Source organism: Anomaloglossus baeobatrachus, chromosome 1, assembly GCF_048569485.1.
Source record: "Anomaloglossus baeobatrachus isolate aAnoBae1 chromosome 1, aAnoBae1.hap1, whole genome shotgun sequence".
In the NCBI taxonomy this organism is placed as follows: Eukaryota; Metazoa; Chordata; class Amphibia; order Anura; family Aromobatidae; genus Anomaloglossus; species Anomaloglossus baeobatrachus.
In genome coordinates, this window is record NC_134353.1 from 322221099 (window position 1) to 322242357 (window position 21259).

Here is a 21259-nt window from a genome sequence, read left to right on the forward strand (position 1 = left end):
TGAAGAATCCTTGTTTTGTTTTTCTCTGTAAAAGTATGTGAGACATTACACAGCCCTAATGATCTGTGTGGCAGTGAATTGAGTTTGGAAAAAAAGCTTAAACAGTTGCTTAATACTGCAGCTGCACCTGACTATACTTAGCCAATTCTTATTGTCTTTGACGATGCTGCTTACTCCTTTTCCCCACTTTTGCCTCCATAGAGAATACCAGGAGATATAACCTGGCACTTGCTTTCTGTGGCAGAATGTGTGCGGACTTTGGTTTTGTTTGTGTACAGTCCTAAGCAAAAAGGAACATCTCGGAAGGTTCTTCGAAATGCATAGTGAGATGTTCTTCCTAAATGTGCTAAATGGGCTGCTCTGCACGAGCCTGGGTAGCTCAGTCGGTAGAGCATCAGACTTTTAATCTGAGGGTCCAGGGTTCAAGTCCCTGTTCAGGCGCCTTGCCTTTTACCATAAACCTAGCACGTACCTTGACTTCGTTCTTAGGTGATTCTTGAGTGTGCATGAGGATTAAGCGTTGTTCTGGTTATTACATGACTTGTATCCAGCATTATTTCCCTCCGTTGAGTCTGTCTCTAACTTTCAGTCTTCTCTGAGCTGGTGGGTGGGGACTTGCATTTGTGATGTCTTTCAGAAACCGCACACAGAAATTGAAGAATCCTTGTTTTGTTTTTCTCTGTAAAAGTATGTGAGACATTACACAGCCCTAATGATCTGTGTGGCAGTGAATTGAGTTTGGAAAAAAAGCTTAAACAGTTGCTTAATACTGCAGCTGCACCTGACTATACTTAGCCAATTCTTATTGTCTTTGACGATGCTGCTTACTCCTTTTCCCCACTTTTGCCTCCATAGAGAATACCAGGAGATATAACCTGGCACTTGCTTTCTGTGGCAGAATGTGTGCGGACTTTGGTTTTGTTTGTGTACAGTCCTAAGCAAAAAGGAACATCTCGGAAGGTTCTTCGAAATGCATAGTGAGATGTTCTTCCTAAATGTGCTAAATGGGCTGCTCTGCACGAGCCTGGGTAGCTCAGTCGGTAGAGCATCAGACTTTTAATCTGAGGGTCCAGGGTTCAAGTCCCTGTTCAGGCGCCTTGCCTTTTACCATAAACCTAGCACGTACCTTGACTTCGTTCTTAGGTGATTCTTGAGTGTGCATGAGGATTAAGCGTTGTTCTGGTTATTACATGACTTGTATCCAGCATTATTTCCCTCCGTTGAGTCTGTCTCTAACTTTCAGTCTTCTCTGAGCTGGTGGGTGGGGACTTGCATTTGTGATGTCTTTCAGAAACCGCACACAGAAATTGAAGAATCCTTGTTTTGTTTTTCTCTGTAAAAGTATGTGAGACATTACACAGCCCTAATGATCTGTGTGGCAGTGAATTGAGTTTGGAAAAAAAGCTTAAACAGTTGCTTAATACTGCAGCTGCACCTGACTATACTTAGCCAATTCTTATTGTCTTTGACGATGCTGCTTACTCCTTTTCCCCACTTTTGCCTCCATAGAGAATACCAGGAGATATAACCTGGCACTTGCTTTCTGTGGCAGAATGTGTGCGGACTTTGGTTTTGTTTGTGTACAGTCCTAAGCAAAAAGGAACATCTCGGAAGGTTCTTCGAAATGCATAGTGAGATGTTCTTCCTAAATGTGCTAAATGGGCTGCTCTGCACGAGCCTGGGTAGCTCAGTCGGTAGAGCATCAGACTTTTAATCTGAGGGTCCAGGGTTCAAGTCCCTGTTCAGGCGCCTTGCCTTTTACCATAAACCTAGCACGTACCTTGACTTCGTTCTTAGGTGATTCTTGAGTGTGCATGAGGATTAAGCGTTGTTCTGGTTATTACATGACTTGTATCCAGCATTATTTCCCTCCGTTGAGTCTGTCTCTAACTTTCAGTCTTCTCTGAGCTGGTGGGTGGGGACTTGCATTTGTGATGTCTTTCAGAAACCGCACACAGAAATTGAAGAATCCTTGTTTTGTTTTTCTCTGTAAAAGTATGTGAGACATTACACAGCCCTAATGATCTGTGTGGCAGTGAATTGAGTTTGGAAAAAAAGCTTAAACAGTTGCTTAATACTGCAGCTGCACCTGACTATACTTAGCCAATTCTTATTGTCTTTGACGATGCTGCTTACTCCTTTTCCCCACTTTTGCCTCCATAGAGAATACCAGGAGATATAACCTGGCACTTGCTTTCTGTGGCAGAATGTGTGCGGACTTTGGTTTTGTTTGTGTACAGTCCTAAGCAAAAAGGAACATCTCGGAAGGTTCTTCGAAATGCATAGTGAGATGTTCTTCCTAAATGTGCTAAATGGGCTGCTCTGCACGAGCCTGGGTAGCTCAGTCGGTAGAGCATCAGACTTTTAATCTGAGGGTCCAGGGTTCAAGTCCCTGTTCAGGCGCCTTGCCTTTTACCATAAACCTAGCACGTACCTTGACTTCGTTCTTAGGTGATTCTTGAGTGTGCATGAGGATTAAGCGTTGTTCTGGTTATTACATGACTTGTATCCAGCATTATTTCCCTCCGTTGAGTCTGTCTCTAACTTTCAGTCTTCTCTGAGCTGGTGGGTGGGGACTTGCATTTGTGATGTCTTTCAGAAACCGCACACAGAAATTGAAGAATCCTTGTTTTTTTTTTCTCTGTAAAAGTATGTGAGACATTACACAGCCCTAATGATCTGTGTGGCAGTGAATTGAGTTTGGAAAAAAAGCTTAAACAGTTGCTTAATACTGCAGCTGCACCTGACTATACTTAGCCAATTCTTATTGTCTTTGACGATGCTGCTTACTCCTTTTCCCCACTTTTGCCTCCATAGAGAATACCAGGAGATATAACCTGGCACTTGCTTTCTGTGGCAGAATGTGTGCGGACTTTGGTTTTGTTTGTGTACAGTCCTAAGCAAAAAGGAAAATATTTAATATGTATGAACTGAACATTCCATCACCCCCTTCCCACTTTATGATCTCATATTTTATTTTGCCTATAGTATGTCATATCCTTACTCTGCTTTGAATTGAGTAATCTACATAAGTTACGACACCTCCCTTTCACAGCTGATTGCACTTGTATGTGTATATATTGGGGCCTTAAAGTCTGCTTAAGACTTTAGTCTGCATCATTCAAGTATGCATCTTTTAAGTATTCTGCAGTGAATTAGACCAGAATTGGACCGGAAGGGACTTGTAGGTAACTGGATAATTATTCGATGAAAACACTGTTTCTGTTTTTTTCCCCCCCTTTCTCCCCTATAATACTTAACTTTCTACTTACCCCCCTACACCCAGTAATGAACTATTCATCTCTCTTTCCATCCCCCCTCGCTCATCTCACCTTTTTCTGACATCTGTTCCTCCACATAAAACCCTGTGTCCCCAGACACACACAGCTATCTCATCCTCTTTCTTTCTCCAACCCACTAACAGTCTCTCTGTTCCTTGTCCTTGCCGGTGAACGATCTCAAAATCTTGGCCTTTCTCCCCACATTCCCACCGTCACTTCTAACCCCCATCCATGATCTATCCAAACTTTCGCAACTTATCTTACCTTACCTTACCTTAAAGCCATTGCCCCAGCCCCCTTTCCTTCAGTCCCTGTAATTGGAGTCCTTTGGAACGCTCGTTCTGTCTGTAATAAACTTTTATACAGTCATGACCTTTTTGTTACTAACAAACATTCCTTCCTTGCCATTACTGAAACCTTGCTCACTCCCTCTGACACAGTCTCTGCAGCTGCGCTTTCTTGTGGTGATTCCTTGTCATGCGATATTCAGTTCTGCATACACATGCTAGCAATGTGGCGTCAGACTCTGTTCAGAGTCTGACAAGCAACTTGAGGCTTGTGAAGTGTACAGCCAGAGCCAGATGTTGGCTGGTTCAGGTTCACTGGTCTGCACCTCTGCAGCAGTTAATCCCTGCAGACTAGTAAGCAGGCCCTAAATGCTTGGGTTGCTGATTGCCATTTGCAGCTGCCTCCTTCCTATATTAAGCACGCTTTTCTTCTGTTTTGTGCCAATTATAGCCTATGTGAACCCAGTCTTATTGTTGCTCCTGTTTATGGTGATTCGTGCTGCGCTTCTGAGTGGTGTAAGCATTCCCTTTTTGTGCATTACGTCCCCCTTCCTTTTTTGTTACTCCCCTGTACATGTATTTTCTCTCCTGTTTGTTTTGAGTGCTGTGTGTACAAGTTTCCGTTCTCCCTTGTCTGTGTCATTTTGTTGGGTTTTGTCTTTATGTTTTCCGGCCCGCCCTGAGAGTGTGGGAGAGGGGGAGTAAGATCACGGTCTGGACAGGAGTCAGGGTCACGTTGGGGGCTCGAACCTACCCTCGAGATAAAGGACAGCACAGGGTCACAAGTCTTAGTGTCAGCCTAGGTGCCCCTGTCCTGTCTCCATATACCCCATGACACTCCTCCCTCTTATCACCCATGCTCCACAAAATTTCAATCCCTTTTATAAATCTCAAACGCCTTGACTTAAAATCACTCAATGAGTCCCTCCTCACTCTTACTGACTTTGCTTCATTTTATGATGCAGATGCTGCTGGCCCTCTATATAACACCAGATTAACTACAGCTCTTGATTTTGCCAGCCCTCTCACGCATGCAAACATCCGCACAGTCAATCTTGGCATTCCAGCCTTACTAAAGAACTGAGATAGGCCTCCAGAGTTGCTGAACGGAGATTTCATTCCACCGAGCATTTGATCACATACAAATAGTCCCTCTCCAATTTCAAGTCCACACTCACTGCTGCAAAACAAACTCATCTCTCATATTCTCCCTGTCTCACAACCCTAAAAAGCTATTCAACACTTTTAATTCTCTCCTCCATCCTCCGACACCTCCTCCCTCTCCTCTCATCTTAGCTGAAGAATTTGATTCATTCTTCAAGCAGAAAATCCATTACATCAAAACAAGCTTTGGCCCACAGTCCTCACAGTTTCTCTCCATAACTACTGAACCTCCTCCTCTATAACTAGCTTCTAAACCATGACAGAAGATCAGCTCTCCTCTCTTTTCTCCAGATCATATCTCACCACCTGCACACTTTGCCCTCTCCCATCCCACCTTATCCCCAACCTCACCACAGTCTTTATACCTCCCCTAACCCATCTATTCAATCTATCACTAAAAAACTGGTGCTTTCCCATCATGCTTTAAACATGCCTTGATCACACCCATCCTCAAAAAATCCTCCCTTGTCCCAGCCTCTGTGTCAAACTGTCGGCCCATATCACTTCTCCCCTATGCCTCAAAACTACTGAAACAACATGTCCATCTTGAACTCTCCTCCCACCTCTCCTCCTGCTACCTCTTGGACTGGCTATAATCTGGATTCCAACCCCATCATTCCACTGAAACTGCCCTAACTAAAGTCACCAATGACCCACTAACCTCCAATGCCAAGCAACGCTACTCTGTCCTCCTCCTACTAAACCTGTCTTCTGCCTTTGACACTGTGGACCATTTCCTCTTGCTCTAGATTCTCTCATCTCTTGGTATCACAGACTTGGAACAACCCTGGTTCACTTGATATCTAACAGTCTGGACTTTCAGCAGCTGCCACTCTCACACTACCTCCTCATCTCGCGCCCTATCTGTTGGTGTCCCCCAGTGTTCAGTTCTAGGACCCCTGCTGTTCTCCATTGACACCTTCGGCCTGGGACAGCTCAGAGTCCCATGGCTTCATCTTTATACTGATGATACGCAGATTTACCTCTCTGGACCTGATATCACCTCCTTACTAACCAAAATCTCACGATGTCTACTATTTCATCCATCTTTTCTGTTCGATTTCTAAAACTGTACATGGACAAAACAGAATTCATCATCTTTCCCCCATTTCACTCTACCACCCCACTTTACCTATGTTAAAGTCAATGGCTGCTCACTCTCCCCAGTCATGCGTGTTCACTGCCTGGGGATAACGCTTGACTCTGCTCTGTCCTTCAAGCAACATATAGAAGCACTTTCCACCTCCTACCAATTTTAACTCAAAAATATTTCCCGGATCCATACATTCCTTGACCAAGAATCTACAAAAACACTAGTGCATGCCATTATTAACTCCTGCCTCGACTACTGCAACCTCCTTCTCTCTGACACCTTCTAACACTCTCACACCCTTACAATCTATCCTAAACTCTGCTGCCTGACTAATCTACTTGTCCCCTCTCTATTCCCCAGCCTCTCCTCTCTGCCAGTCTCTTCACTGACTTCCCATTGCCCAAAGACTCTGTTTCAAAACACTAACCATTACATACATAGTCCTAACATCTGTGACCTAGTTTCCTGGTACCTACCTACACTCAACTTCTGATCTTCACAAGATCTCCTTCTCTCCTGCTCTCTTATCTCCTCTTCCGACAATCGCATACAAGATTTCTTCCGTGCCTCCCCCATACTCTGGAACTCTCTACCACAACATATCAGACTCTACTGTGGAAGCCTTCAAAAGGAAACTGTAGAACCACCTATTCAGAAAAACCTATAATCTGCAGTATCACAATATCACTGTCTGACCAGCACACTTACTGTATCCTCACCTATCCCTTGTAGATTGTGAGCCCTCGCGGGCAGGCTCTTCTCCTCTTATACCAGTCTGTGCCTTGTATTTATGATGATTATTGTACTTGTCTATGTATGCTCCCCTTTTCTGCATGTAAAGCGCCATGGAATAAATGGTGCTATATTAATAAATAATAATTAAATAATAATATCTGAAGGTACATTTATATGTGTAGCGCCCCTGAAGCCATCAGAGAGCTAAAAGGTACTGCATCCCCACCAGGATGCAGGGCTTACCCCCTAGGGACCCAGAAGACCAGCGCCGGTAACAACCAAACATTCCAGAAATCCCTGTTTTCCCCAATTCCCCATAGAATGATACCAGGCTCGGATTGGACCAATAGGTGGCCACCTAGAGGTGAAGCCAATCCAGTCCACTAGACCAGAGGTTCCCAACTCCAGTCCTCAAGGCACACCAACAGTGCATGTTTTCAGGATTTCCTTAGTATATGCACAGGTGATAATTTAATCACCTGCAAACTTGCTGAATCCAACACCCATGCAATGCTAAAGAAATCCTGAAAACATGCACTGTTGGTGTACCTTGAGGACTGGAGTTGGGAACCTCTGCACTAGACGACCAGGAGGGAGGGACAGACAGTGGACAGTCAGAGACAATAGTCGGCAGGAGTCGGAGACAGAGAGAGGAAGCAAGTGGACGCACGGACAGGAATGAAACAGTGACCTGAGGGCCCAGGCGGTTGGTTGCCGGTGGAGTACGGTGGAGTACTGGAGTACCATCTGGCTATAGTATATGGGGGATAAGTATGATTAGGGTCCTAGCCCACATACAGTTAGGTCCAGAAATATTTGGACAGTGACACAATTTTGGCGAGTTGGGCTCTGCATGCCACCACATTGGATTTGAAATAAAATCTCTACAACAGAATTCAAGTGCAGATTGTAACGTTTAATTTGAAGGTTTGAACAAAAATATCTGATAGAAATTGTAGGAATTGTACACATTTCTTTACAAACACTCCACATTTTAGGAGGTCAAAAGTAATTGGACAAATAAACCAAACCCAAACAAAATATTTTTATTTTCAATATTTTGTTGCGAATCCTTTAGAGGCAATCACTGCCTTAAGTCTGGAACCCATGGACATCACCAAACGCTGGGTTTCCTCCTTCTTAATGCTTTGCTAGGCCTTTACAGCCGCAGCCTTCAGGTCTTGCTTGTTTGTGGGTCTTTCCGTCTTAAGTCTGGATTTGAGCAAGTGAAATGCATGCTCAATTTGATTAAGATCTGGTGATTGACTTGGCCATTGCAGAATGTTCCACTTTTTTGCACTCATGAACTCTTGGGTAGCTTTGGCTGTATGCTTGGGGTCATTGTCCATCTGTACTATGAAGCGCCGTCCGATCAACTTTGCGGCATTTGGCTGAATCTGGGCTGAAAGTCTATCCCGGTACACTTCAGAATTCATCCGGCTACTCTTGTCTGCTGTTATGTCATCAATAAACACAAGTGACCCAGTGCCATTGAAAGCCATGCATGCCCATGCCATCACGTTGCCTCCACCATGTTTTACAGAGGATGTGGTGTGCCTTGGATCATGTGCCGTTCCCTTTCTTCTCCAAACTTTTTTCTTCCCATCATTCTGGTACAGGTTGATCTTTGTCTCATCTGTCCATAGAATACTTTTCCAGAACTGAGCTGGCTTCATGAGGTGTTTTTCAGCAAATTTAACTCTGGCCTGTCTATTTTTGGAATTGATGAATGGTTTGCATCTAGATGTGAACCCTTTGTATTTTCTTTCATGGAGTCTTCTCTTTACTGTTGACTTAGAGACAGATACACCTACTTCACGGAGAGTGTTCTGGACTTCAGTTGATGTTGTGAACGGGTTCTTCTTCACCAAAGAAAGTATGCGGCGATCATCCACCACTGTTGTCATCCGTGGACGCCCAGGCCTTTTTGAGTTCCCAAGCTCACCAGTCAATTCCTTTTTTCTCAGAATGTACCCGATTGTTGATTTTGCTACTCCAAGCATGTCTGCTATCTCTCTGATGGTTTTTTTCTTTTTTTTCAGCCTCAGGATGTTCTGCTTCACCTCAATTGAGAGTTCCTTAGACCGCATGTTGTCTGGTCACAGCAACAGCTTCCGAATGCAAAACCACACACCTGTAATCAACCCCAGACCTCTTAACTACTTCATTGATTACAGGTTAACGAGGGAGACGCCTTCAGAGTTAATTGCAGCCCTTAGAGTCCCTTGTCCAATTACTTTTGGTCCCTTGAAAAAGAGGAGGCTATGCATTACAGAGCTATGATTCCTAAACCCTTTCTCCGATTTGGATGTGAAAACTCTCATATTGCAGCTGGGAGTGTGCACTTTCAGCCCATATTATATATATAATTGTATTTCTGAACATGTTTTTGTAAACAGCTAAAATAACAAAACTTGTGTCACTGTCCAAATATTTCTGGACCTAACTGTATATAGATTATAAGCCTAAAGGTCCCAGTACTTAATCTGCTAGGACTGATGTTGATCCCGACGCGTTCTATACCCTGAGTAACTCAATTGGTAGAACTACAGATGGTTAACCTGAGGGTCCAGGGTTCAAGTCCCTGTTCAGGCATCATACATTTTAACCTTACACTTACATTGTTTTATGTTTTAGCTCTTAACTTTATTTGTGGATGTTTCTGCACCCAATCACGGCACAGAAATCATCTAGAAAGCTCAGACACAAGGGCTCGAGTCATTGGCTGCCTAAGTGATATGTCCCTTTGCATATAAAATGTGGACATGTGGCGTCAGCATTTTGTGATTGCTAATGCTTATGGAAGGTGCTGCCGCCGCTGTTACTGGAAGTTAGCTTAGCTAGGTGTTTAATCATAGGTAATTGAGATAGATAGATAGATAGATAGATAGAAGCAGGGCTGCCACTAGGAATTTCAGGGCCCCATACTGGCAAAATTTCGGGACCCCCTTGAGGCTCCGCCCCAGCTCCGCCTCCACTCCAGCTCCGCCTCCACTCCAGCTCCGCCTCCACCCCACGAATCTTTCATAGCTCCGACCGCCACTCTTGGAAAAACTTCAATTCTGCCTTGCTTGGAGTTGCATGGAGAATGCATGCAACTCAACAGCAAATAATTGACATGCTGTGGCCTCGGAAAGCCGCATCGCAGATCAGTTATTTCTGCAGACCGTACACGTAAAGTGGGCTTGGGATTTCTAGAAATCCCATCCACTGTGCATGTACTGTACATTGCAGCACTAGCACTGATCGTGGGCACGCAGCCTTAGCAGATTCTTTTTTACAGCCTGCCTATTAGGGCAGGGGGCACCAAACAGTCTCTGATACAAAGGCCTTGCTGGTGCTGTATTTTCCCAAGGAGATTTTTATTACAGCCAGGGTAATAGGAAAGAATCTCCTTAGGAAAATACAGCACCAGCAAGGCTTTTGTATCAGAATGTTGGGTGCCCCTGCCCTAACACACACCTGCTCTAAACACCGAGGAGCCGCTCACCAAACACACCCCATGGCCTCCGGGCCTTAATTTACTGTGTAGCCTCCAGGCCAGGTGACTTGCTGCTTGCCGCCTTGAATCCTCTGCTGTGTTATGACACTGCCTGCCTTCTGCACCTGCGGACGGAAGATTATATTCCTGATTATTGTGACACACTCGCTCACACAACCATATTGTCGCTCCACGCATGTGACCAGTTGTAAAAGTCCTGTTCGGCGTGAAGACAGGAAGCAGCGGCCCATTTCTATAATAGCCCTTTAGGTATAATCTGAGGGAATAAAGCAGACACATGCAGGAAAGCCACATTCCTGGGAGAGGATAGTCATCTTTCATCTGCATAGGAAATGAATGGCTCCTCCAGAGCACGTGGTCGGCACATTACATAACGCATACCATGGACACCAGACCAATACAGACATGCATCATGCTAATATGAAAGACTCCATGGAGGCTGTAAGAGCCCGTCAGCTGTTTTTTTCCATGCACTAATCCACCTCAGCTGCAGCAGCCTGGCACTATGAAGCGGTCGCCATGCCCATAATAACTACCCTGCTCCGGGTCCTGATACAGTGATTCAGTGCGAGATGGCAGGCAGATAAGGCTGTGGTCACTCGGCACAGAGCCACGGTCGGCCTCCGCTCACTGCCGGCAGGTGGCCACTGCTTGTGCCGTCTGTCTCACACTGACGACACAACCGGCTGCTTGCCCATTTTCCCCAATGTCCCCACAGCCTTTAGGCCTTGTCTTACTGTGTAGCCCACTGCCCGCCGCCAGGACTTGGATTTGCCACCTTCCTCCTTTGAATACTGATAATTGTGAGTCGCCACCAGGATGGGAGGACTGCGCCTGCGCATCAGTTGACGTCAGCACGCCTCCTCATTCTGATAGGCTCCACTGCACGGCCAGCCCTGCGATGTAGTGTGACGTGCACATCCACGCCCCCTGCCCTGCCCCTGGGGCCCACCCGGTGAGCAGAAGAATGAAAGTGGAGGGGCCTGTCAACGTATCCGGGCCCCCCCTCCTGCCTGCTGCTCAGCTCGTCACTGCAACTTCAGCCAGCCCTGCGATGTAGTGTGATGTGTTGACCGTCCACGCCCCCTGCCCCTGGGGCCCACCCGGTGAGCAGAGGAATGAAAGGGGAGGGGCCTGTCAGCGTATCTAGGCCTCCCCTCCTTCCTGCTGCTCAGCTCATCACTGCAACTTCGGCCAGCCCTGCGATGTAGTGCTGTGTGACGTGTTGAACGTCCACGCCCTCTGTCCCTGGGGTCCGCCCGGTGAGCAGAGGAATGAAAGCGGAGGGGCCTGTGAGCGTGTCCAGGCCCCCCTCCTGCCTGCTGCTCAGCTCGTCATTGCACAGCCAGCCCTGCGATGTAGTGTGACATGCACGTCCATGCCCCCTGCCCCTGGGACCCGGTGAGCAGAGGAATGAAAGGAGAGGGGCCTGTCAGCGTGTCCGGGGCCCCCCTCCTGCCTGCTGCTCACCGGGCTCGCTACAGGAGTTCCAGTAGTAATGCCCTGATGGCGGCCCTGGATAGGAGAGCGATAGTGTAGAATAGGGATGAGCAGTGTAGGGAAAGTTGTGTGCCCCAAATCACCATTTCATGATATACTCATAAATAGGCATTGCTAGTTGTGAGTTCCTGCTAAAATGTTTCCAGTGAACCATCTAACTAGGTATTGGTACTTTAGAGTGCCTGCTAATAATTTGCCAGTGAATCATCTCAGTATTGGTATTTGTGAATGCCAGCTAAAACTTGCAAATGAACCATCTTACTAGTTTCTGGTACTTTTGAGTGCCTGCTAATATTTGCCAGTGTACCATCTAACTAGGTATTGGTATTTTTGAGAAATCAAAAAATATTTATCGGCACATCCACAAGAGGTCGGTAGGCTCCTTTATTGAGGGGATGCATGGAAAAAAGGCAGCTGGTCTAACTGGAGAGTTCAAATTCAAAAAATAGGAAAATCCAGCAATCCAAAAATAGAACAAAATCTTGATTTTTTAATATAAAATTAAAAGCACGACATACATGCTAGTGCACAATCACATACAAACGGTTACGTGTTTTGAACCGACAGGTTCTTAGTCATACCATAATAACAGACAAAGGAGCTGCCATATTTATATAGACACTAAATCTAGACATCAAGGAAAATCAATCACACATGTGATGGACGTGAACCTAAAAGGATATCATACGTATGATAATTAGGACACCAATTAAATAAAATAATCCAAAACAACTATTGATTTGCAAGTCACCAAGATAATGATGATATAACATACTAGAGAGAGGGATCAATAATGAATTAGCAAAGATAAATTAGATCCATCCTGAAATTCAGTCCACTGGGAGCTCGTGTCACTAGATTCAAGATAAAAAAAAAATAGTTATAATTCACAAATCACATAGATAATGATGATATAACATAATGAAGAGAGCAATAATAAGTTAATAAACATGCATATATTTCATCTGTTCTGAAATTCAGGCCACTGAGAGCTTGTGTCACTAGATCCAAGATTGAAAAAAAACAAAAAAAAACAAACCCTTTTTAATTTGCAAATCACAGAGACCATTGTGATATAACATTAAAGAGAGAGCACTAGTGAGTTAATAGAGATACATTAGATCTGTTCTGAAATTCAACCCGCTGGGAGCTTGTGTCTCTAGATCCACTTGGCTTCTCGTATATAAAGGGAGCGCCTCCAGCCACCACACATATACTGTAGGTCTGTTAACTCTCGCTATGCCTGAGAAACAGAAATTAGTGAGATCACCTGAATGGACTTCTAAAAAAATGTCACAATGTCCCTGAGAGCCATCTCTTTACAATATTGTTAGTAGAAGCAAAATGACCCCTTCTTTGGTCTGATGAAGCGTTTATTACCAAACACGTGAAACGTGCGTTACCATCTGCATGGGGGGACTTCTGGTCTTTTAGTCTCGCACTTGGCACTTTATTGTTCTGCTGGTATTTTTTTGACATTTGCACAGCATCAGTATGTAACCTTTGTATCGTATATTGCTTTACCTAGATGTCTGTTGTCCATTAACCCATGTGTCACCAGCGATTATTGTGGGTTGTCACATGACTTATGGTTTTTCTTATATGAACTAATAATATTGTTACTAACATCCATGTGATCCCCATCACCCCCTTTTTTACTGTGCCATCTGCAACTTCTGTTTTTTGCACTCTATATTATATTATTGTGCTCTATTAAATTTTGCATGTTAAAATAAATTTGGTATATACCTTTGCATCCCAACCACTTCTTGTTCTCCTGTTTATGTGCATTTTCTGAGTGGTTTGCATTTTCTACATATGGTTGTCCATACAGGCTTTTCCATATGCTATTCGAAGTGCTTTTTAGCATGATATACCCATGATTGTGATCCTTTTACCTTTCCTATGGATATTTATGCATATTTAATATTGTTAGTAGGTATAGAATCATGAATATGTTCAGCTATACGTTGTTTGAGCTTACTAGTGGTATTACTGTTTTTTGCATGCCATGCACTTAAACTAGATATGTGATATCACAATTTATAAAGGAATGCATCGGGTATTTGTTATTAGTACTATATGATGAGAAGAAAGCAACAGTATCCATATACGTGCATACATTACATCTAGGGGAATTGCAAGGAAAATATCCTTTCAAGGACAACCAAGGCTCCCGTGATTTTTTTTTAGCATTGTAAAGGCTAGGGGAGATTAAATTACTTATGTCAGAACCTCTGCAAGCCAAACACATAACCCCCTTATTGAAAATATCTGATAATTCCCTACCTTGAGACAGAATAGGAAGATGACAGAGAATACACTTGGTAATGGAACCATACAACCCCTGGCAAAAATTATGGACTCACCTGGCTCTGAGGATGTTCATTCAGTTGTTTACTTTTGTTTAAAAAAGCAGATCACAGACATGGCACAAAACTAAAGTCATTTCAAATGTCAACTTTCTGGGTTTAAGAAACACTAAAAAAAATCATGAAAACATAATGTGCTAGCCAGTAACGGTTACTTTTCAAGACCAAATGGGGAAAAAATTATGGAATCACTCAATTATGAGGAAAAAATTATGGAATCATGAAAAACAATCAAACAGATTTGTTGATTGCCCTGGATGTTTCGCCTTTGCACTCCTCTTTACCTTACCTGTTGTCCATTGAAGCTTTGAAATACCATCTTTTCAAGTATCAACTGTCATGATTGACTCCTGGCTCAGCTGGAGCTGAGGCTTTTTTTAGTTTCACTTCTGATGCAGGTCACGTTAGGGGTTAATCCTTCCTGCCTCGTTCTGGAGGTCAGGCTGCTTTATTAGGGCACTTTTTCTCTTGGACTTCGCCAGTGATATTTCTGGCTCTGCTGTGTTCTGCTCTTGAGTGACCTGTTGTCTGCCCTGCCCCCTCCTGACCTCCGTGTTCACCTGACCTGTTAACCTCCTCTGTTGTCTGTTTCCATCAGTGTCTCTCCCGCTGTCTCCCTGTTCGTTCCTTATCTGTTTACCTTAATTCTGCCTTGTCTTCCCACTCCCCCTCGCTTCTAGGCTCTGATTTCCCAGCTACTATTTGCTTCCCTCTGACTACTTTTAGACTTTGCCCTTGTGTATTTACAAGACCTCATGTTGTGACATGGCTTTCTGACGATTCTACTGCCATCTGGTGGGCTTGACTAGTATTACCTCTGCTAGGGAATTCCCTGCTCATACGTTTCCTCCACTTTTACGCCCCCTAGTGGTTTACCAGCTAACTACCTTCTCAGATAGTTTCAGGAATCCTCTTAGTCCCACATTACTGCGCTGTACTGCTATTGTACATCTTAGAGTACAGCGTGACATCAACTTTATTCTGTGAAAGTTTCAGCTGTGTAATAACCATTATTATTTACATGTGGAAGGTTGTCCTGTTGAGGATAAGAATTAAGTAACCAGAAATACTTAATTCAGCCATGTCATAGACTCAAGTATATAGTTTAGTAGTTGTAAACTAACACATATTTATGAATGTTTTTGTTTCTTCCTAATATATATGTATGTGTGTGTATATATATATATATATATATATATATATATATATATATATATATATATATATATATATATATATATAAAATTAGGAAGAAACAAAAACATTCATAAGTATGTTTTATATATATATATATATATATATATATATATATATTTAGTGATTTTCCTTAACACAGTATATACCAGCACATGTAATTGGAAGATGTCTGCCACATCCTGTCTACACCCAAGATGATGAACAAAGGAGAAATTCCTAAAGCTTGGACTGACCAATCCAGAAGAGATTATGCTAATTCCTATAGGTCCTGAGTCCAGCCTGCGATACTTGATTGGACTGTATTTTGTCTACACCCCTTACTTCTCCTGAACTGTATAAAGTTTCAAACAATAAAGAGAGGCAGTTGCTCAGCATCCGTCATGGAGAAGGTCCATAACCGATATAGTGTCTGTTATCGTTCTTTCTCGCGTGCACAGATGACAATATAATTTGACACAGCAGTCAGATCCAGAGAGACCGCTTGAGTCTTGTCCTTAACAGCTGTCACGCCAAAATCGTGGGGCTACCGTAAGAAATTTTGGCTGAATCTCTCTCTCGGATCCAGGAGGCCATTTCACAGTACCCGAGGGCCCCCCGACAAAGAGCTGATCACTCTCAAAATCACAGGTAAACTTCATATACATTGTATGTGACGATTTGCCTGTGAGTTGGGGGTTTTTGGTGAAAAAGTTTGGCATTTGATCTGTGAGGGATATTGACGCTGCAGACCTCCAGCGTGTGCCTATTTTTCGCCGGTAGTCTAGAACAAAAAATTAACCCAGACTCATAGGTGCTGGGTGTAGGTCTTAAGGATCTGGCTGTTTGTACTGTTGGAAGTTGTTACGCGGCTGCTAGAAGGATCAGAAGGAGGGGGCTAGTAGTAGCAGCTGCCCACGGCCTCAGCGGTCTGATATCTGTGACTCATTAAGGACAAAAGAAAGCAAAGGGGGGTAGTGGGCTAGCATACAGGACGCAGCTGCAGCCTTTACATTGAGGAAGCAAGAAGGGGGGTTAGCAATTACCCACGGCTGTCGAGAGCAAGGAGGAGAAGGGGGGTTAGCAATTACCCATATAGCTGCATCTTTTATATAGTGAAAGCAAACGAAGGAGCCCAGCTAGCCTACCAGACTTGATATTTTGTTTGGAATTTGTAACAGAAAGTAGTTGGCTTACACGTTTTCGGTATTTTACAATTGTGAGTTTCTTTTTGAACAGAAGTATGGGAACCAGCGATTCCCCTGTGTTGCAGATGACAAATTCACTGCTCGTGTAAATCCCACGTGCGAGAAGGGAAAGGGTTTAGGAGTGTTAGAATCAGCGTATCCCTCTGTGTTTTAGTAATAAACGCGCGCCACTGCTTGTGTAGGAAGCCTCCCATACGCAAACGAGGTGGGGGAGGGATTCAGGTAACTTAAAGTGTTGGAATTAGCGTATTCCCCTGTGTATTAGACACGTGCCACTGTTGTGATTTGGGTAAGTCTTCATAACGAGGTGGGAAAGAATTCCAGTTAAATATGGCCAATCCAATTAGAGCACTATGCATACTCTGTTCAAGAAGAAATCTGTTTTTCAGGAAAATGCTGAAAGCGCTATTGCTCTAGTTAATAAAGGAGCGGGAAAAAGTATACAAAAGATTGTAAAGAATTTTGTAAAGTAGTTGGACTACCACCAGGTGGCAGGCTGCAACCCAATGTACAGAAGTCCATATTGGTCTCCAGTGAGGGTATACTGGAGGACAAAGACCCCATTCACTGTATGTTACATCCTGCCCCCCCTCTGCCTGTTGCTGTTTCTGAAATCACTAAATGTCTTTCTCCAGTTGTGCATTATTGTCCTCCTTTAGGAGTCAATATATCTGGTACTAATCAAACCCCTCCTTTGTATGCTGGAATGCAAACTGGTTTACAGGCACAAAAGGTCACACCCCTGGTTCACTCTGTAGTTCCAGCCCCTCCCATTAAACCCATAGTGTCCCAACATGGACGAAAACCCGGAAGTCAGGTGCCTGGAACTTCCTGGCGGCCATCTTCCTACACCCACTGTTGCTATTACACCTCATAAGCCACGCCCCTCTCAATGGTTCTTTGTCCACAGCTCTCGACCCATCCCCTTTAAACTTTTTTTTCTTTTTTTGGAGGGGAGGGGTGTTCTCTGGTATATATGACTAACACATTTGAATAAGTATAAAATAGTATATTTGCTTACTCAGGTTTCCAAAAAATATAAATCAGAGATAAATAAGTGAAACTAATTGGTAAATAGAAAGAGGTAACTGTCCACATACAATAATTGGTATTCTAAAAGTCCAGTAACATTATATCATAAAATAGAATAGAGGTAGGTAAATACAGTCATATGAAAAAGTTTGGGCACCCCTATTAATGTTAACCTTTTTTCTTTATAACAATTTGGGTTTTTGCAACAGCTATTTCAGTTTCATATATCTAATAACTGATGGACTCAATAATATTTCTGGATTGAAATGAGGTTTATTGTACTAACAGAAAATGTGCAATCCGCATTTAAACAAAATTTGACCGGTGCAAAAGTATGGGCACCTCAACATAAAAGTGACATTAATATTTTGTAGATCCACCTTTTGCAAAAATAACAGCCTATAGTCGCTTCCTGTAGCTTTTAATAAGTTCCTGGATCCTGGATGAAGGTATATTTGACCATTCCTGTTTACAAAACAATTCCAGTTCAGTTAAGTTTGATGGTCGCCGAGCATGGACAGCATGCTTCAAATCATCCCACAGATGTTCAATGATATTCAGGTCTGGGGACTGAGATGACCATTCCAGAACATTGTGATTGTTCCTCTGCATGAATGCCTGAGTAATTTGGAGCGGTGTTTTGGATCATTGTCTTGCTGAAATATCCATCCCCTGCGTAACTTCAACTTCGTCACTTATTCTTGCACATTATTGTCAAGAATCTGCTGATACTGAGTTGAATCCATGCGACCCTCAACTTTAACAAGATTCCTGGTGCCGGCATTGGCCACACAGCCCCAAAGCATGATGGAACCTACACCAAATTTTACTGTGGGTAGCAAGTGCTTTTCTTGGAATGCCGTGTTTTTTTGCCTCCATGCATAACACCTTTTTATATGACCAAACAACTCAATCTTTGTTTCATCATTCTACCGGACCTTCTTCCAAAATGTAACTGGCTTGTCCAAATGTGCTTTTGTATACCTCAGGCAACTCTGTTTGTGGCGTGCTTGCAGAAACGGCTTCTTTCGCATCACTCTCCCATACAGCTTCTCCTTGTACAACGTGCGCTGTATTGTTGACCGATGCACATTGACGCCATCTGCAGCAAGATGATGCTGCAGGTATTTGGAGGTGGTCTGTGGATTGTCCTTGACTGTTCTCACCATTCTTCTTCTCTGCCTTTCTGATATTTTTCTTGGTCTGCTACTTCTGGGCTTAACAAGAACTGTACCTGTGTTCTTGCATTTCCTTACTATGTTCCTCACAGTGGAAACTGACAGTTTAAATCTCTGAGACAACTTTTTGTATCCTTCCCCTGAACAACTATGTTGAATAATCTTTGTTTTCAGATCATTTGAGAGTTGTTTTGAGGAGCCCATGATGCCACTCTTCATAGGAGATTCAAATAGGAGAACAACTTGCAAGTGGCCACCTTAAATACCTTTTCTCATGATTGGATACACCTGCCTATGAAGTTCAAAGCTCAATGAGGTTACAAAACCAATTTAGTGATTTAGTAAGTCAGTAAAAAGTAGTTAGCAGTGTTCAAATCAAGAAACTGATACGGGTGCCCATACTTTTGCACCGGTCAAATTTTGTTTAAATGCGGATTGCACATTTTCTGTTAGTACAATAAACCTCATTTCAATCCAGAAATATTACTCAGTCCATCAGTTATTAGATATATGAAACTGAAATAGCTGTTGCAAAAACCCAAATTGTTATAAAGAAAAAAGGTTCACATTAATAGGGGTGCCCAATCTTTTTCATATGACTGTACATATCTTTATATTGTATTAGCTAATTTAAAAATCTTAAAAGAGTTACCCCAATGATGTCAGAAGGTATTATATCCATTTGTATAGAGAGGAAAAAATATATAATGTATCCAGCGGAGATGTGTATTGTGGAGAGTAAAGGCCCCTTTACACACTGCAACATCGCAAACAACATCGCTGTAACGTCACCGGTTTTGTGACGTAATAGCGACCTCTCCAGTGACATTGCAGTGTGTGAAACACATCAGCGACCTGGCCCCTGCTGTGAGGTTGCTGATCACTACACATCTCTCAGGTACATTCTTTGGTCCTTTGTTTCCCACTGTGCAGCATGATCGCTAGAAAGTCTCAGTGTGTAAAGGGGCCTTTACATCGACTTCGTTAGCGACTTCCCTTTCAAAAATCTGCTTTACATCGTCCCCAATGACTAGCTAGGTCGTTCTGCAGGTCCGTATTGCTGTTACGTTGTTTTCCAGGTTTGCCTGTTTGACAGCTCACCAGCGACTCACCAGAGACTTTGTAGCGACCCCGGCCAGGTTGGGATCACTGGAAGGATCGCTAGAAAGTCTCAGTGTGGAAAGGGGCCTTAAGAGGTTTCAAGGCTATGTTTTCTTTAAAATAGAAGATGAGTTTTTTTCCTTTCTGGCTTCTAGTAAAAGATAAGGATGGAATGTGGCTTACCCAGATGGTGAAGTACATTCTGTTTAACCCTTAGGCTATGTGCACACACTGCATTTTTTTAACGCTGCGTTTTTGTGCGTTTTTGGCCACTAAAAACGCACAAAAACGCACCCGAGGCAAAAAAACGCGGCAAAAAACGCATGCATTTTTACCGTGATTTGGTGCATTTTTGGCTGCGTTTTGCTGCATTTTTGATCTCTGCGTTTTTCTGCGTTTTTCCAATGCATTGCATGGGGGAAAAACGCAGAAAAACGCAGGAAAGAATTGACATGTCCATTTTTTTTTTTAAGCTCAAAAACGCAGCTTAAAATAAAAGTTGTGTGCGGACAGCAAGACTGAAAACTCATAGACTTTGCTGGGGAAGCAAAGTCATGCAGTTTTGAGGCCAAAAACGCACCCGAAAAACGTGCAAAAATGCACTGTGTGAACTTACCCTTAGAGTTCAGGATTTCACATTTTTAGTTTCTTGCTCATACCTGAATGATTAAATTAATTTTGTAGAGAAAATTAGATTTCATGAGCTATGCAAATTAGTTTATGTGTTGTTTTGTTTTTTAATGGTGATTTATTCGAACAATATATTTTTATTTTGTGACTCTGTATACAGACTCTATCCCCTTTTCTGTTTTTACGATTTTTTCTAAACAATTCATATCTTTGCAGGTTAGCCGCCCAGTCAGAGCTGTCATCTAACCATGTCTCAGTTATTTCTATCAAACGTTTTCCTTTCTTTATAGATACAGTATATACGAACTGTATTGTTTATCGTAAATTCCACAGCCATGTATATTGTTGTAAGATATACGTTATTTTTAGTGTTTGTCTAATTTTAGTTTTTAGCATGTAGCTAATTTATTATCTGCTGTCTTATTTTTTCTTTTAGGGAATACCAGCATAAAATCTCTGAATTTTGTCACATTAGTAAACAAAAAACAAAAAAAGGGGGGGAAGAAGTTATTAATTATATTCTCCAACAGAAGAGGGCACAGCAAGCATTTTATACAGGCTTTGAAGCTGGCCTTTCCCTTGTAACAGTTATGTTTACTAGACTACTATGAGGCATATCTGTTGACTGAAATGGGAAAATCTTGTCCTATATGTTTATTTGTTTATTTATTTAGTATTTTCAGTCATGTGAAATATAGATGACCACTAACAGTATTATGGTCACAGTTAAAGTTATAAGAATGATCTAATGTATATTTTTCTAGTTTTTTGTTTTCATAGATGGAACAAGATGTTGGTTGATTCTACACTGGATATGCTACAGTTTACACAACATGAGGTAATCAAAATTTGAACCACTCCCTTCCCTACTATTGGTACAGGAGGCAGTGATGCATTAAATGCCCTCTCTAGATGGGTAGAACAGGAGTGGGTAAGAGTCTTTAGATGTGTATGTAGGTTGTAGATTTTTCCTGTTGTCAAATGAGCTAGGTATGCTGAAGAT

The 21259-nt window shown here is 42.8% G+C and overlaps 4 non-coding genes across 4 annotated transcripts; all 4 read left to right on the plus strand.

Moving 5' to 3' along the window:
• The first annotated feature begins 368 nt into the window (after positions 1–368).
• On the plus strand, positions 369–441 carry TRNAK-UUU (transfer RNA lysine (anticodon UUU)). Its single transcript has one exon. It is a non-coding gene; the product is annotated as a tRNA-Lys (tRNA).
• Positions 442–1022: 581 nt separating this feature from the next.
• Positions 1023–1095, plus strand: TRNAK-UUU (transfer RNA lysine (anticodon UUU)). Its single transcript has one exon. It is a non-coding gene; the product is annotated as a tRNA-Lys (tRNA).
• Positions 1096–1676: 581 nt separating this feature from the next.
• Positions 1677–1749, plus strand: TRNAK-UUU (transfer RNA lysine (anticodon UUU)). The gene has a single exon. It is a non-coding gene; the product is annotated as a tRNA-Lys (tRNA).
• Positions 1750–2330: 581 nt separating this feature from the next.
• On the plus strand, positions 2331–2403 carry TRNAK-UUU (transfer RNA lysine (anticodon UUU)). The gene has a single exon. It is a non-coding gene; the product is annotated as a tRNA-Lys (tRNA).
• The last annotated feature ends 18856 nt before the right edge of the window (positions 2404–21259 follow it).